Consider the following 16,277-nt stretch of genomic DNA (forward strand, 5'->3'; position numbering starts at 1 on the left):
ACAAATGCAAATTTTTGTAAGCTACAAACTCTGTTTTAAAACAAGTATTTACTAAAATAGTTTTAATTTGTTGCAGTTGTTAAAATTTAATTGATATAAAGTGTTTTAGTCTTTGTCAGAAAATTTATTAAATTAACTTTTAAAAGTCAACAAATTTGAAAGTTAGCAATTCAACTATATTTGCTTAATATCCTTTTATTCAAGTTGTTTTGACTAATATGTTCTAATGAAGCTGTAATTCCATTTTTAGTAATTCTTTGACAGTCATCAATTTTTATTAGCATATCTTTACAGTTTTCAAGTTTAGCAAGTTTCATAACATCTTTATCTACTAAACAACCAACATACTTAAAACTAATATACTCAAGAGGGATGTTTTTAAAATATATAAAATCAACAATTTTTTCAATATCTGAAAATAAGTACCTTTCCAACTTAAACGTTAATAAAGTTTTTTGACAACCAGTCAATATAGTCAAAATAGTACTCAATAAAAATGGGCAAGGTTTTGCTATCCAATTACAGTCAAGCTTAAAGTATTTTAAGTTTTGAAAGATTAACAAATTTCTTTTGCTAAGTCTATTAAAATATTTGCTATACTTAGAAGAGATATTAGTTATGCCTAAAAAAGATACTTCTAATGTCTGTAAATTTTCAAATCTTTTTCCAATGTACAACAAAAAATTAATTGGTTGGACAAAGACTATTTTAAAACTTTTTAACCTTTGATTCAAACTTTTAATAACTTTTTTCTTTTGTTTGTCTGAAACTTTAAGTAAACTTAGTTCAATTTCTTCAAGAAATATTAGTTGTTCAAGAGCTTTGAACAATCTTCTAAAACCTTTTTTACATTTTTTGTTATTGGTACAGCTCACAGTTTTTAGAATACTAAGGTGATTTTCACTACTAGTTGGAATGCTTTTTTCCTCATAAAAATGGCAATTCTTATCAACTCCCTCCAGTATCTCTAACATAAAGTAGTAATATAGCTCAGCTTTGCATAAAAAGGCAGGATGACCAAGATACTTCATTGTTTTGTAGAATTCAAACAAAATTCCTTTATCAATATCAAAAAATATTGAAAACGACCTAAAAGTGTAACTTATTAAGAGGCAATTAACAACTGATAAGCTTAATAATTTAAGCTGTTTATTTTTAACTACTTCAGGCACTTTAGATTGATTATTTACCATTTGGGGGCTTAATTTATGTTTGATAAAGTTAGGATAGTTATTGTAACTAAATGCTGGACCAAAAAGCAACTTTCTATTCAAATATTCACAACCAACAAAACTAATTTCGCCCAAAAGTTCAGATACTTTATTGAGCCAATTTGTCATAAAAGTTTCTTCTTTGTCAGACAAATAATACCTTTTTGTGCTTGAGTTCCAGACAAAGTGATAAACAAACCACAAAAATTTACCAAAAGTATCTCTTTCATTAAAATCTATTAACAACTTTGAAAGAGATGGTTTAAGTTTTTGAAATGCTAATATAGTATTGTTTACATGAAAAAGGTGTCTATAGTCAATATCTATTTTATATTTATCAACAACTATTTCAATACACAAACATTGAAGGTCTTTCACAGGCTTATATATTTCCATTATTTTTGTTTACTTCAATAATTTTAATTTTAATACCTGTTTAAATAAAATATCATCATAAATCTTAAAACTAAATTATAAGAAAACTTATACTCTTCATCTGCTTAAAAAGTATTAAAAAGCTTTAATTTTTTTTCTATGTTTATGTTAGTACTATATATTGTAACAGTAAACTACAAAATATAATTTGTAAAAAAACATTAAATCAACAAAAAAAAAGTACAATCGAATTGTTTAGTTACTAAGTAGTTTTATCACAATGTTACTTGGCTAAAATTGAAACTCTTGTTCAAATAGTTGTTATCATTTGGTAACTATACTTATGATAACTTATGTTAGTTAAACTTAATATATTTTATCTAGAAAATAATTCAGTAAAACTTGGCCTAATTATAAACATTTATAACATATAAACTCAAAACTAACTTTATGTTATAATTTTAAAATAGTTTAAGGCCTTAGGGGAGTCCACCTTAATTTTTACAAGTTCGTCTTATTTTGTAGAGTTTAATCTGAGCTATCAGATACTTTGAACTACTTTGTAAAACTCAAAGAAACTTTTGTTGTATAAGCGATCAAAGTAAGTGACCTATATAGATTCCTTATAGAAGGCACAAACCAAAATGCAAAAAAAAAGAGTATTTTACAAAAAATACATATTCTCCTTAATTTTTAAACAAATTTTCTTCAAATCTTTACAGTAAGTCCATTATTAATATTTTAATTGAATCAATGTGTAAACTTCTATAGTTTAGACAAATTAAAAGTTTATTAAAATAAAACCATCTTTTTTTTGTTTTTCTTTCAAATTATTCATTTTTTAATACTTTTAAAATCCCAACATTCAAAGTCTAAACTATAAAATTAATGCTTCCTTAAAATTTGAGGTCTTTAGTTGAAAAAATAAAGAAAGAGATAGTTATTAGTAAATTTTAAACTTCCGAGAAAGGGAATAGGGGTGGTAAATCACATTTTTCACAATTTGATCTAATTTTGTTTAGTTTTAACTAGTTACAAGTTGCTTTTTACAGATTTAAACAATCCATTATAAATTTTGAAATTTAGCGGGTTTTTAATAATATTTGTATATCAAAAATTGTTTTAAATCAAGAGATTTTTTAACTTTTTAATGATTGATGGAATTAAAATTTAAAACAGTTTATATATATTTATGAATTCATTGATACATGTTTTTTTAACACTTTATCAAAACAGTCCCCTTTTTAGAAACAATTTACAAAACTTGCATATACCAAGTGCTGCTTAAACGAAACATTTCAACAAGTATTGCAAAAATATAAATTTTAAAAGATAAATTGTCTATTCCAGCAGTCGAAAAACTGCGGCTCGTAAAGAAAAAATCTGCGGCCCGCGAGCAGGTAAATGTGGCACGCTGAGCAAAAATATCTTTGAGTAAAATAATTGTTTTTGGTAATTTGGTTAAATTTCGTTTATTTCGTTTTAAGTCTCTGTATAAAATTTTAAAACAGTTAAAAAACCTTTCTGCTTTAGCTTAAAAATGTGAAAAATACAGATAAGAATACGACCAATGTTTTTTTTTTCAGTTTCATAATAACTTTGTTCTTACAACAGCACGTTATCATCTGAAAAAAGTGTAAAGAGTGCTTGGATTCAGCATAATACCTACTAAGTAAATAAACTAAATGCAAATATTTTCGGTTTTGTTAAAAAGTAATGCAAAGTTATCATTTAAATGTCATTACTTTACAATTTATTTTTTTTGTTTAACATGTAATTTAAACATAAGTTTGTTTTAGATGTTTTATCACTATAAGCTAAACTTGAGTGTGCACAAAATCATTTAAAATAACATGATGATAAGAAATTAAGTTTACTTACTTTGGTTTTGACATATTTTGATTTTTAAGAAGTTTTCCTACACTTCAAATTATTTCCTAGGCACACAAATGTACACAAATGCTAATCTTTGAACCTTTATTTTACTTAATACTTAGTTAGATTACGATAATTTTTTTACTGTTATTGTTTATATATGTAATATCTTAGTGTGTACATACACACTTAAAACAGTATATATGATTAAATTAAAACTGTTTTTGTTAGGTATATATTGAAATTTTTCAAACAATATATTTTTGAAAATAAAAAATATTTTTAGACTTTGCATACTATTCTACACAGGTGTTGTTTTCTTTGTTTTTTACTACAAAGTGGATTACGGATGTTAAATTTATTAGATGTGTACTGTATAGTCGTGGTGTTCGACTCGATAACTGAAATAATTTTTCATACACCAGGTCCTTAGACAAAACTTTTTGAGCGCTTTTTTATCGTTTAATAACAATTATATATTTAAACAAAACACTTCCCAATAAAGCAAATAAACAAATAACGTTGTCACACACTTGGACTAAGTCAGGTTAGTTTACAGAATTTTTAAAGCTCTTGATAATTTAGGCACTTTTTTAGTTACAGGCTTGAATTAACTTTTTATTCTAAAATACCCAACTAGTTTTTGATCACTCACGCTGGCTTTTTTGCTTTGAAGAGATCAAAGTAAACTTATGGTGTATGTTTTGTTCAATTCACAATGTTGGTTTAAACTATAATATATGTTGAACTTTAAGTCTTGCAGGTGCTTTAATTTTAAATATTGTTAATATCAATTTATACATATAAGTGTGAACAATCAGTGTTGCCAAAAAAACCTTGAATTCTTCAGTTTAGATTTTGACAATCTATGCTCAAAAAATCTGTAAAATCCTGCAATTTTAGAGTTTTTGAAAAAAACAGGAATTTTTAACAATTTTTACATGGAAAGTAATGAAATTTGGATTTGACATTAAAAATCTATCATATAAATATATTTTTTGTTATCACCAGTTTTTTTATTAAAACATTTAAAGTAACTTAACAGTATCTTTTTAATTTTGCTATAAAATTGAAGACAGTTTTTTATCTTTAACTTGATTTTATACTTAAAATAAACCCAAAAACTTGTACTTTCATAAACCTAAAAGAAATCAGAAAACCTTGATTAAAACCTTTGGCAACCCTGGAACTGTTCACATTCTTTCTAAGGGTTATTAATAGCACATATATTTTTGTTTGACATACGTCACGTTTATACAGCACATGAAAAACATTTTTATGTTTACCTAGTAATGGAAGTTTTAATTATAATGACTAACTATTTTTATTTTCTTATATTTAAAATCCCTTGTAAATAGTCAGATTTATATGGCTTCGTAGTAAAATCTTCTTTTATTGTGTGTAAAACCTTATACAAAAATTATCTTAGGAATTATTGTAATGCACAGTAATTAAATTTGCTACTTTAAAAACTTCCTTATAAACTTTTTCTGATCAGTCTGTAATTACTAAAAATAATCATTTGCTATGTAGAAACTGACTTAAGCAATTTTCTTTTATCGTTTCTTGAAATAACTTCTAACTAACATTTTTTAAGTTTACATTAACTCTTTTTAAAAGCATTATTTTTATTGCAGATAAATAATTGTGTTAATAGTAGTTAAGAAACTTAATTGTCAATTCAAGCTGAATCATAATCACTTATTTTGCTATATAATTGATTCACTTTTAATAAACTTTGTTATTTCTTTATTTTATGAACTTTATTTTAAAAAGGTTATCAAACTTACAGGCTAGTTTAAAAGTTAAAAAAATAACGACTAGATTAGACCTGTATAAGACATTTAAAAAAAAACAGATGTGTAAAACTTTTATTTCAAACACTTTTAAAAAATCGTTGAATTCTTTGAATAGTTTTTATGACTGTAGTGTAGTTTATTAATTTTAGTCTCTTTTAGTTTACTTAAATATAATGTACTTTTTTATAATGATGATATTTTAGTTAGGTATTTAATTTTGAATAACAGCAAGCTTTTAGCGTTTTCAACTTTTAATAAACTTAGGCTGGTTTGATATACTTAGAAATTTTCACTTTTAAAGTGGAAACCATGTCAAAGACTTATAAATTACTAAATAGCAATTTTATTAAAATATTTGAGCATTAATTATGTTAGAAGATATTTCTTAGTAGTTTTACGATACAAATAGGTATAAGTATTATTTAGTAGCTAGTTACTAAATTATTTAAAGAGTTCAAGCTAATTAAAACGCAAAAACTGTTATCAAAACTTAATGTTTTTTAAAATATAAAATACTGGTTCATAATATAAACAATGTATAAAGTGACCCGTAAATGTTTTTCATGCTCGGTCTTTATAGAGAGTTAGGTTGTAAGTAAAAAATAAAAAAATAACTATCTCAAATAAGTGATTAAAAATAATAAACTTAATGAAAGTAAAATTTTCTTTAGTGTGACCAAAACTAAAAACAAAAGATTATTTTTCTGCCACTAAAAATAAAACTGCGGCCCGTGAAGGTTTTGAAAGTTATAAATTTGGCCCGCGAGAACCTACTTCCTACCGACCCCTGGTCTAAACCTTCAAGTGTATGTCACTAAAACATAATGTTGAAGTTAAGTCTGAATATTAGTTTAAATTGTTAAAACATTAGTGCTGTTTTGTTTTCTGTATTTAAACTTTAAACTAAATAAATGTTAGATTTTAAAGTATCAAAAACATTGTCGAATTCTGATAGTTGTGTGTGTTTAAAACATTGATACTGATTTGTTTTCAAACGCTTCATTTTAGTATATTAGTAAGAAACTAATTAAACACTTTATAATGCGATAAGTGTCCAAATTATTTCAACTTAACAAAAAATTAAAGCAAAAAACAAAAGTTATGGTAACTATGGATTTAAGTGTCTAAAACAATGGTGCACAAATTTCTTCTTCTTACATGTCTGTCCACCACTTTGTTCATTTCAAACCCCATCTTTCTGCCTTTTCGTCTTCTGTTTTGGAACCAGGTCTGTATGAATATTACCAAACATTAGTTGATCCAAAAAGTAAGCTTTGTTTTTTATTAAAAGTAATGGATCAGTTCTTGATTTAGTATTTTTGTTTCATAAAGTAGTTTGCTAGTTTACCAAACAAATTATTTTTTTTAGTAAAATACACATAGCACAGCTTGGAAATAAAATTAACTCAGATATGTGCTTAAATTAGTGATTTTTCAAGTATGTTTAATTCTATAAATGGCAACTAAACTAATGGCAATTATAAAATTAAGCAACTTAACAATTAACTTTACTGGTATTTCTACATCAGCCAGTCTAGCTTTATGCGAAGCTACAAATGTATATAATGCTTTTTTTTAATAATAAACTAATTGCATTTATTATATTTACCGTTAGCTCTTCTTTGGTCAGTTTAGTTCGACGCGAGAGTTCTGTAAGCTGATCAATCAAGGGATACCAAGTGACATTCTTAAAGTAGTCTTCTAGTATGTCGGTTTGGTCGAAATTCAACGTTGTACGTTTCCTTAAAAATTAAATATATTTAAGCAAAGTAGAGTTTACAGTCTATTTTGTAAATTTTTAGTATAGTACTAAACTTATTAGTAGGGAGTAATTAAAAAAGTGCACTTTTTTTAATTTTAGTTGAATTGTTAACCCAAAAAATTGTTAATTAGTTATTTTCCTTTTAGTTCTTATAATAATATTTTGCAATTTATTTAAATATTTTTAAAGAATCTGATTGACTACTACTAAAATAAAAAGATTTTACCTACTTACCAATTAATTTTAATGATTAAAAAAAAATTAGACTAAAACAGTAATTAAAACAACTTTTTACTTTCTCAATTTTAGTTTGTTTTCTACCAAACGTTGGTTTTCTTCGTTTATATTTCCACTTTGACCTTCAAAGTTTGTAATAAAATAGCAGAGCAGTATTATGAAGTTATTTAATAATAACAGATACTAAAAATATTTCTTTGCGAATTATTTAAAAAAATCTACAATTTAAAAGCTTAGTAATAACAAAACTTCTTATTCAAAATCACAAAAACCAAAAAAAAAAAGTTATATAAATAATTTTACTTAAGTCCAAATAAACCAAAAGCTCTTGTTTGAAACTATAATAACACAAAACTCTTATTTGAAACCAAAGTAGTGCAAAAAATCTTATTTAACCTGATTTTGGTTTTCTCGAGTATTGTTTCGGTTTAGCATTTCGCGTCTCTCTGTTGAACTTCGCCCGACTATTTTGAAACCAGTTCTACGAGAAAAATATAATTCACTAAAATGTGAGAAAATTAAAGCATAGTGTATAAAAAACTATTATCATATTATTAAGTTAGTACTAAGTTTCTAATGAAATTAAAATTTGTTAAAAGTGCACTATGTACTAAAAAGTACGGAAGACTTGGTAAGAAAAAACTGTGTTAAAATTTTTAAAAATCCAAGCAGTAAGATTTTAAATTTATATTTTATTAACTTAAAAATCCTACTTCCGAAAACTTTTAACATTTTTACCAAGTCTTTTGTACTTTTTAGTATATAGTGCACTCTTAACAAATTTAATTTCATTAGAAACTTAGTACTAGTCTAATACTATGATAATAGTTTTATAAGTCCTTTTTATCAAAACTTAATATAAACCAAAATGTTACTCACATAAACTTCTTCTTCAGTGAGCCCGGTTACAGTTGAAACGATCTTCTTCTTGTCATTAGACAGGTACATGCTTCTGCTGAACTCGCACTTGAGAACTTCCATCTGATGTCTTGTAAATTTAATACGAGATCTGTAAAAAAATATAAGTTTGTAATTGTTTTTTGTGTTTAAATAACATAATACATATTAACTTACTTTCTTTCTTTTTTACTTTTAGACACGTCCGGGTGGCTTCCCGGTTGAGAACTAGACCTGGAGTTTTTGAGAATCTAGAATTTTGATTAAAATCTTAAACTGCTTAAACAGCTCGCGATTGAAAACAAAATAAAAAACAAATAAATCATGATCAAAGGACCTTGCGTATGAAAAAAAGTTCTCGGTCATCGCTTTATAATTTAAGCTTCTTTTCTAAACAAAAAAACTAAAGGTAGTTAACAACCTGTTCATTTTCGCGTCCTGCTGCATCAGTAACCATGTTTCTCTGGTGATTTTGCACCAACGAATATTGTTGATCGTGGTTGTGGTAGCCGCTATGTGAATGCTGCATTGACTGCTGTTGATTAGCTTGAGTGGTCATAACATGCTGTGGACCTTGGTTTGCTGCAACACAATGTTGATGACGTGAATTGATGACGTAGTTATATTGGTCGTTTTTGTTAGGAGGATAGTACGTTTGAGGTTGTCGATTGACGGACTGATCAACTTGCTTGGAAACATGACCTCGAACTGCGTTGTTTCGGTGATGTGGGTTTTTTCGGTCGTAATATTTGCCACCGTTGTTCTGTTGGCGGTACATTTGAGGTTGCTGATTGGCAGCCTGACTGTTATAGCTTTGATTCGATTGGTTACCATGGAAAGTTAAGTAGCTAGTGCTAAGTCGGTTCGCTTGCTGGTAATCAACAAAATGTTGTGGATTCTGAACTGCTGGTAGGTTGTGGTTTTGCATGGCTTGTCGATAGTTACCAGACTGTAAGTGGTCTTAATTGAGTTGTCTACATTCATTTAATAACCAAATACAAAAAGCAAAATAGTAAAAAGTACATAGTTTATAAAATCACAGAAAAGAATTACAGAATGTATTAGATTTAAAGTTATTACAAAAGCTGTATATAAAAATATTTTACTTAGCTTTAAAAAAAATATTCAAATCCTCATGTTGTTTATCCGTAAATACTTTATTTCTTATAGTTTGATAGTAAAACGATTTGTAATGTAATATATGGTTTAACTATAAAACTAGTATTTATTTGTTTAAAGCTTGCTATATAAAACTTCTTACAAACGTCTTACGAGTATTTTATAAACAGCCATAAAAGTGTGTGAATTAAGTTTCTTAAAATTTCTTTTTGTTTTTTTATGATTCTTATAAATCGTAGTTGAAAGTTACTAACTTAAGAAAACAACTTGTTAGACACAAAACTAATTAGATTAGTAATATTTGCAAGCAATATTTTTAATTAATTAATTTTAAAGCTTGTAACAATATTAAAAAAAAATTATGTACACCATAATATTTTTGAATACTGTTATCAATTAAAAGTCTTTTATAACTACAAAATGATTTCTAAGCTTAGTACTGATAATTTTAAAATCAGTTAACAAACGTGATGACTGTTTGAAGCGACAGTTGAGCGATTGATTCCAGAGTTGTTAAACTGATTTTGCTGCTGGTTTGTTACGTCATAATGATGACTAGTGACGTCAGAATTTGGCGCATCAACTAGCATCGATGTAAATGACTGATTTTTCATGTGACTGACATTGACTTGTCGCATCGGGTCATTGTATGTGTAGTTGTTAGATTGCATGACTTTATTAAGTTAGGACCTGTATATTTTTGTATTAAGTTATGCAAAAGAAACAAAAAATATCATCGGTGTGATAAAGTTTTGTGCAATTTGTTTACCTAACGATGTGAAGTGCAAAAATTCGTAGTTTTAGTTTTCTTTAAAACTAATACTTTTGTTTTGAACATTGTAATAGCTCCAAATAAACTCAGTAAGACAGTTTTTTAAATTTTAAAGTTTATTAAGCTCAGAGTGATGACGCATCACTTTAATTGAATTGTAATATATAGAATTTTTTTTATAAAAGCAATATAGTTAAATTCTTAACTTTTATGTTTTATTTTATAAAAAACAACACTGTATAGAAAAGCGAAAATAATTTTAATACGAAGCAAAAAAGCTATCTCTCATGAAAAATTGTTCAAGCATATAAAATACCAAATATAAGTCGTTAGGATTTTCAACCGCTCATGCAAGTTTTACTTTAAACATAACTTGATTCGACTAAGTGTACTACAGGTTTAAATGTACCGATATGAAAAAATTCTAAACTGAAATTGATCGAACTGTAACTCAATAAACATTCTCTCATGAAAAATCTTAGATTTTAGTGGTTATTTTACTTACACTAAAATAAAGATGTTTTTCTTATTAAAGCATTGTGATGTTTTACTATAATTTGAAGTTATTTAAATTGTTATATAAATTCATCGAGTTATTTGTAGTTAACTTTTTTAGATAAAAATTTGCAAAAAACAAAAACATTTATGAGAAACTTTAATAATTACATAATTTATAAAGTTACAAAAAAAAGTAACTAAATTTGTTACAATTAAAACTATTACATAAGCTGTTTATAAAATATTTTACTATGATAAGAAATATTTATTTTAATCTTCATTTCAGTTAGCTAAAAATACTTTATTTCAATAGTTTAAAAGTAAAAAGATTTATGAAATATATGGTTTAAGTGTAAAAACTAGAATGTTTTAGCTTACTTAACAAAGCTCTTTATGACTGCTTTGTAAATAATGTAGCAACATCTACAAATATATGTTTATTTAGTTTCTTAAAAATCTGTTTTGGCTTATTTATTTTTTTACTAAATGTATATAAAATATACTAAATTCTAGATTTATTTAAGAAAATAACTATTTTAGGCATAAAACTAATTGGATTACTAATATTAACAAGCAAATATTTTTAACTAGTTTATTTTAATAAACATCTGTTGTGTTTATCTGGGAAATCAAATTAAACGTTTAAACTTAAACAATTGTTAAAAATAGTTTAAGTTAAACTTTTGAAACATAAGAATTTTTAAAATGAAAAGCCACTGTAAACATTAAATAATACTAACAATTTTACTTTATAGTGCTGTGCAGTGTTTATAAAACAATTAATAACTTTTCAAAACTTACCTTAAGTCAATAGTAAATCACTTGATAACTTCAAGTTGTAGATATAAAAAAGTAAACGTTTTGCATAAGATATGATAACTGTACGAAATAAAGTGATCAATATATAAAAGTTTAATTGTTAAAACATTTTTAACTCAACAATTATACTTTAGCTGACATACACATTTGTGTGTAATTTTCTTGTTACTAAAAAAGCTCTGAAGATCTTTTTAGGAGAAATAGTGTTAGCTAAAGTAATAATCGTTGAACGAAAATACTTAAGAAAATATTTTATACTTTTTTAGTTTTTCTTCTACTGAGTATAGTTCTCTTTATTAAAGCTTTTCAAAAGTTTAATATAGAATATAATTATATTATTTTTCAAACATTTATAAGTTTTACATTTCTTAAAAAGTAAACTTTTCTCGCAATGGCTCTTAAATAATTATAAAACTAACCTTTCTTTAATTTTTATACTATTTTGATGTTCTGTTGGACATTCAATTTACCTCAAACTTTTCAATCTACCAAAACAGAACTATTTTGAAACAAGGTACCGCTAAAAGTTTAATTTAAAATTAAATGTTTTACATAAATAAAAGTCATATAAAAAACCTTAGGTAACATTAAAAAAATATAATAACTAAAAAACCCATGTTTAAAGAACATTTTTCAAATACTGAAATATTAATTTTCAATCTAATTTTATTGTTGTTCTAATTAGCTATCTATCTGACTGAAAATAAAATTAATTTTAATCCAACTTATAACAAAAATAGGTGTATCCTATACTTTTAAAATCTTTTAATACAACTGTCTTTCTGAAGTTTAACATAAACATATAAAATACATTTAACCAAACTAAGCAGTTCAGTATGTTTTATTATTAATTTGAAAGTAGATGAGCTAGCTAGTTTTTCGTAATCGAAGCTTACTACTATTTTTTCTACTATCATTGTATATTTTAAATTATTCTAATAAACTTCGTTATTAAGTTATAATAAACCTCTAAATCTTATACTAACTACTTTTATAATAATAAAAAGCTATCTTTGTTATATTGTGTAGAACTTCAATTGAAACTTACAGTCGATTGTGCTTAGTCTTTAATATTGTTTAATATAATAAAAGTATTAGAAGCCTTTGATTACGCTTAATACTTAAAACATTTAACTCATATACAATTCTTGTTTTGTTTTGGTTAATTACAGAGAATTTTACTTACAATGAAATTGCTTATACAAAAACACACTAACTAATGTAATTTCATTAACTTTTTATAAACTACAATCATTTAAAAAAAAATGTTTATAGACTTGATTAACTTAATCTTACGAATATTAAAGTACATAACTCTAAAATAAGTATCTTTAAAAATATATTGATTTAACTTTAATCTTTTGGTCTTAACACTTAAGTTTATAAAAAAACTTCTAAAACACCTTATGCTTATATCTAGTTTATTACCTAGTTCCAAATTGACTTCAAAAAAAATTGAAAGTCCATTAATAAAAATAATTTAGAAAAAATTAGGCATTTTATTAATCTTTTAGACCAAAAATATTCATATTCGATGTTAACAGAAACTCTTAAACCTAAATGACTATTTTTTTCATTGTTAAGCAATTTACTGTGAAGAGTGTTTTGAAATCACTGCTTTTAACCTGACATAAATAATAAGTAGTTAAATAAATATAAAGCAGTGGTTTAATTTGTTTTAATAATTTTTACCTTTCTTACGCATTAAACAAAAAATTGTATAATCCTACTTAAAAAAAAACATATGTGATTAAAAAAAAGAAAACTTTTTATTTCACAAGGATTTGAAAACTAGTATCATAAAGCTTATAATTACAAATTTTCACATTTTCATTGTTTCAAGCATCAAGTTGCTATAAATTTTTGTGTAATAAAATTTAAAAAAAATACTGTACTAAACTTTAAGTAAAATGTTTTGTTATAAAATAAATCTACTTGTAGTGCTAAGATAATCAATATACTACACATAGTGCTAAAATATTTTAACCAACATAAAATACTTTTTGATTACCAACAAACGTTACTTTTTGAAATGATCCTTTTAGCAAGCCTAGCAAAATATATACTGCTTTTCCATATTATCTTTCACAAAAAAACTGTAACCAAGCAAAACTACTTAAAGTGTACTGGGTAGTTTACTTAAATTACTGTAATTGTAAATACAAACAAATATTTAAATTTAAAAGGTACTTTTAGTTGTTAAGTCAGTTTCCTCACTGGGTTTAATTAGATGCTTCCGGTTTATAAATAACCACGCCGAATGAAACAACCGACTTTTTAAATAAAATTTTCCTAACGGTTTGATGTTTTTTTAGTGAAAATATTTTTTTTAACTTACTGCCGTTAGCTTGAAAAATTCAAAGTTTTCTTTGAATAACAACCTTTAAGGTTTTTAAAATCACCCAGTGAAACTAACTGTTGTGAAATTATTGGGCTTTTTATACAAAATAATGTTGTTCATATTTAGGTTTTAGTATACATTTCAAAAGCAAAAGTGTTGTTTTCAGCACATTGTAATTTTTTGATGCAAATGTTAAAACATAATCTTTCCCGTTTCTTTGTTGGTACAGTGGAAGTTTTTATCATTACAGGTTCTTTTTAAAAAAGTTGACTGCAAAATAACTATTGCCTCCAAAGTCTTCGATGTTATTCGAAAAAAAAAACGGCTGAATAATCGTAATTTTTTTTTAACTATTCGAAAATGTGTTCCAGTAAAAACTTTGTTTTAAATAAATAAAAATAAATGTCTTAAAAGTAGGTTTGTAATACTTTTAATTTCGAGTCTAAACTGGATGCGGGAAACAAGTGGTAGAAATTTTTGATCTACGACTTACCTTTTTAGCTATAAAACATCTTGTTATTATCAAATAACATCTTGTTTTGCAGTTATTTTAAAATTTGGAATTAATATAGTTTTATGTACACAGTAATGATAATTATATGATTATTTTGAATATTTTTTTTTACATTTTGAGTCACTTAATCGGTTTATAAATTATAATATATTAAATTATGAAACCTCTTAAATACTTTTTTGAGTTGAACGCATGCAATTTCTATTTTGTAAATCTGGTCTGGCGATTGTGAATGCTTTGCACCCGTAAGCTAAACATGTCACTAAAATATTACAAATAAAAAAAAAATTTCGCTAGTAACACAAAGTTTTGACTAGCTTGATAAAGACGATACATAGTTTATTTTACTTTGTAATATTGGTTTGGTATATTAGTGTTACTCGTTTTAGGCTGTACTGTACTAAAAGAACTCTTAAATATATAGCAAGTATTATTTTCATTTGGAATTTGATAACTTAATTTCAAATAATTTAAGTTAAAAATTTGTTCATATTTTCTCATTATTTTCGTTTACGTATTTATTAGCATAAATTACAACTCGTCTCAAAAGTATTTGGTATATAAGATAAAAAAAGTTTTTCTTTTATGATTTAAATGTTTAAAAATTAACTGTTAAAAAACTATAAAACAATATAACGAGTATTACAAAAATTTTAAAGTCTAAATATATTACCTGTTTGTTTTAAAAGGGATTATTTACTTTAAACAATAACACCATATTCTTTGAGGTCGAATTTTTAGACTAAAAAATGTTTTGTTCAATGCACAGTGTTGGTTTTAATTAAAATTGATTTAAAATTTAAGTCTTTCAGCTGATGTAATTTAAATTATTGTTTATACTAAGTGTATACATATAAGTGTGAACAATTAAGGTTACCAAAAAATCCCGGAAAAGCTTGGAATTTGACAATTTATACATGAAAAATTCAATTTGAGAATTATCGTAAAAAAACTGGAATATTAAACAATTTTTACATATAAAGTAATGAAATTTCGGTTTGACACAAAAAATCACCCTGTATAATTTTTTTGTATTAAAAAACACATTTAAAGTATCTTAACAGTGTTGTAATGATATAAACATTTAATTTTCTTATTTTAAAGCGTGTGAATAAATACGGAATTTTCTGTAACAATAATATTAATGATATGCTTTCTCAAAACAATTATACCAATTCCCAAAACAACTCAAGGGAGTTAATTTCATTCCGACGCGTATATATCGGCGTTTTGTCTTTCAAATACGCGTTAAAGGTAGTTGCAAAGTTATTCCGCGGTACGATCAAGTTGTAGGACACTTATGCAAAATCTTATTTTGCCTTGTGTCTAAATTTTGATAACTTAAAGAAATTAATGTTAATCACTTGATATTATATTTTTTATTTAAAAAAAACAACAAATAAGTATAGTAAAACTAATTCCCAAAAAAACTATTTTTCACAAACAAAATAAGTGCTAGTTAAAATGATTTTTGTCTTTGATTTCTTGATTGAACTGGAAATAGCTTGTTTATGGGTGTGGCTAAGGGAAAATGAGAGAATCAAATGATAGATCAAGTGATCTACAGTCCAAAGTCCAGGAAAATGAGAGAATCAAATGAGAGATCGCGTGATTATTGAAAATTCTAGAAAAAGAATCGAAAAACTATAAATACGCCCAATCAGAGCGTGAAGCAGGTCATTTTACCTCGAAACAAGCACGAAGCGACACTCTGCTGCTCGCAAATTTAAGCGTTAGCCGCCATCTTGGAAAAGCTAGATGACACCCGAGAAAACCTTCTTATACAACAACGTTGACGGGGCGAACAACTCGATTTGAGTTGTTAACGTGCCATAATCATAAGCCTACGCATACTGTAGCAGACAACTTCTTTGGATCAATTTGAACACTGAATTTCACGATTGAGTCCACAGCGTTCAAAGAAACAAACTTGAACATTCATCTTATTGAGCAAGCCCACACAGATTGTGGCGTCAACCTTAGCTACACTTCTACGAACAAGTTGTTTTCGTACTTTTTAATAATTCTGTCGTAATATTTATACATATTTATATTTTA

The sequence above is a fragment of the Thalia democratica genome, chromosome 1, assembly GCF_965202585.1.
Source record: "Thalia democratica chromosome 1, ktThaDemo2.hap1.1, whole genome shotgun sequence".
Lineage (NCBI taxonomy): Eukaryota > Metazoa > Chordata > Thaliacea > Salpida > Salpidae > Thalia > Thalia democratica.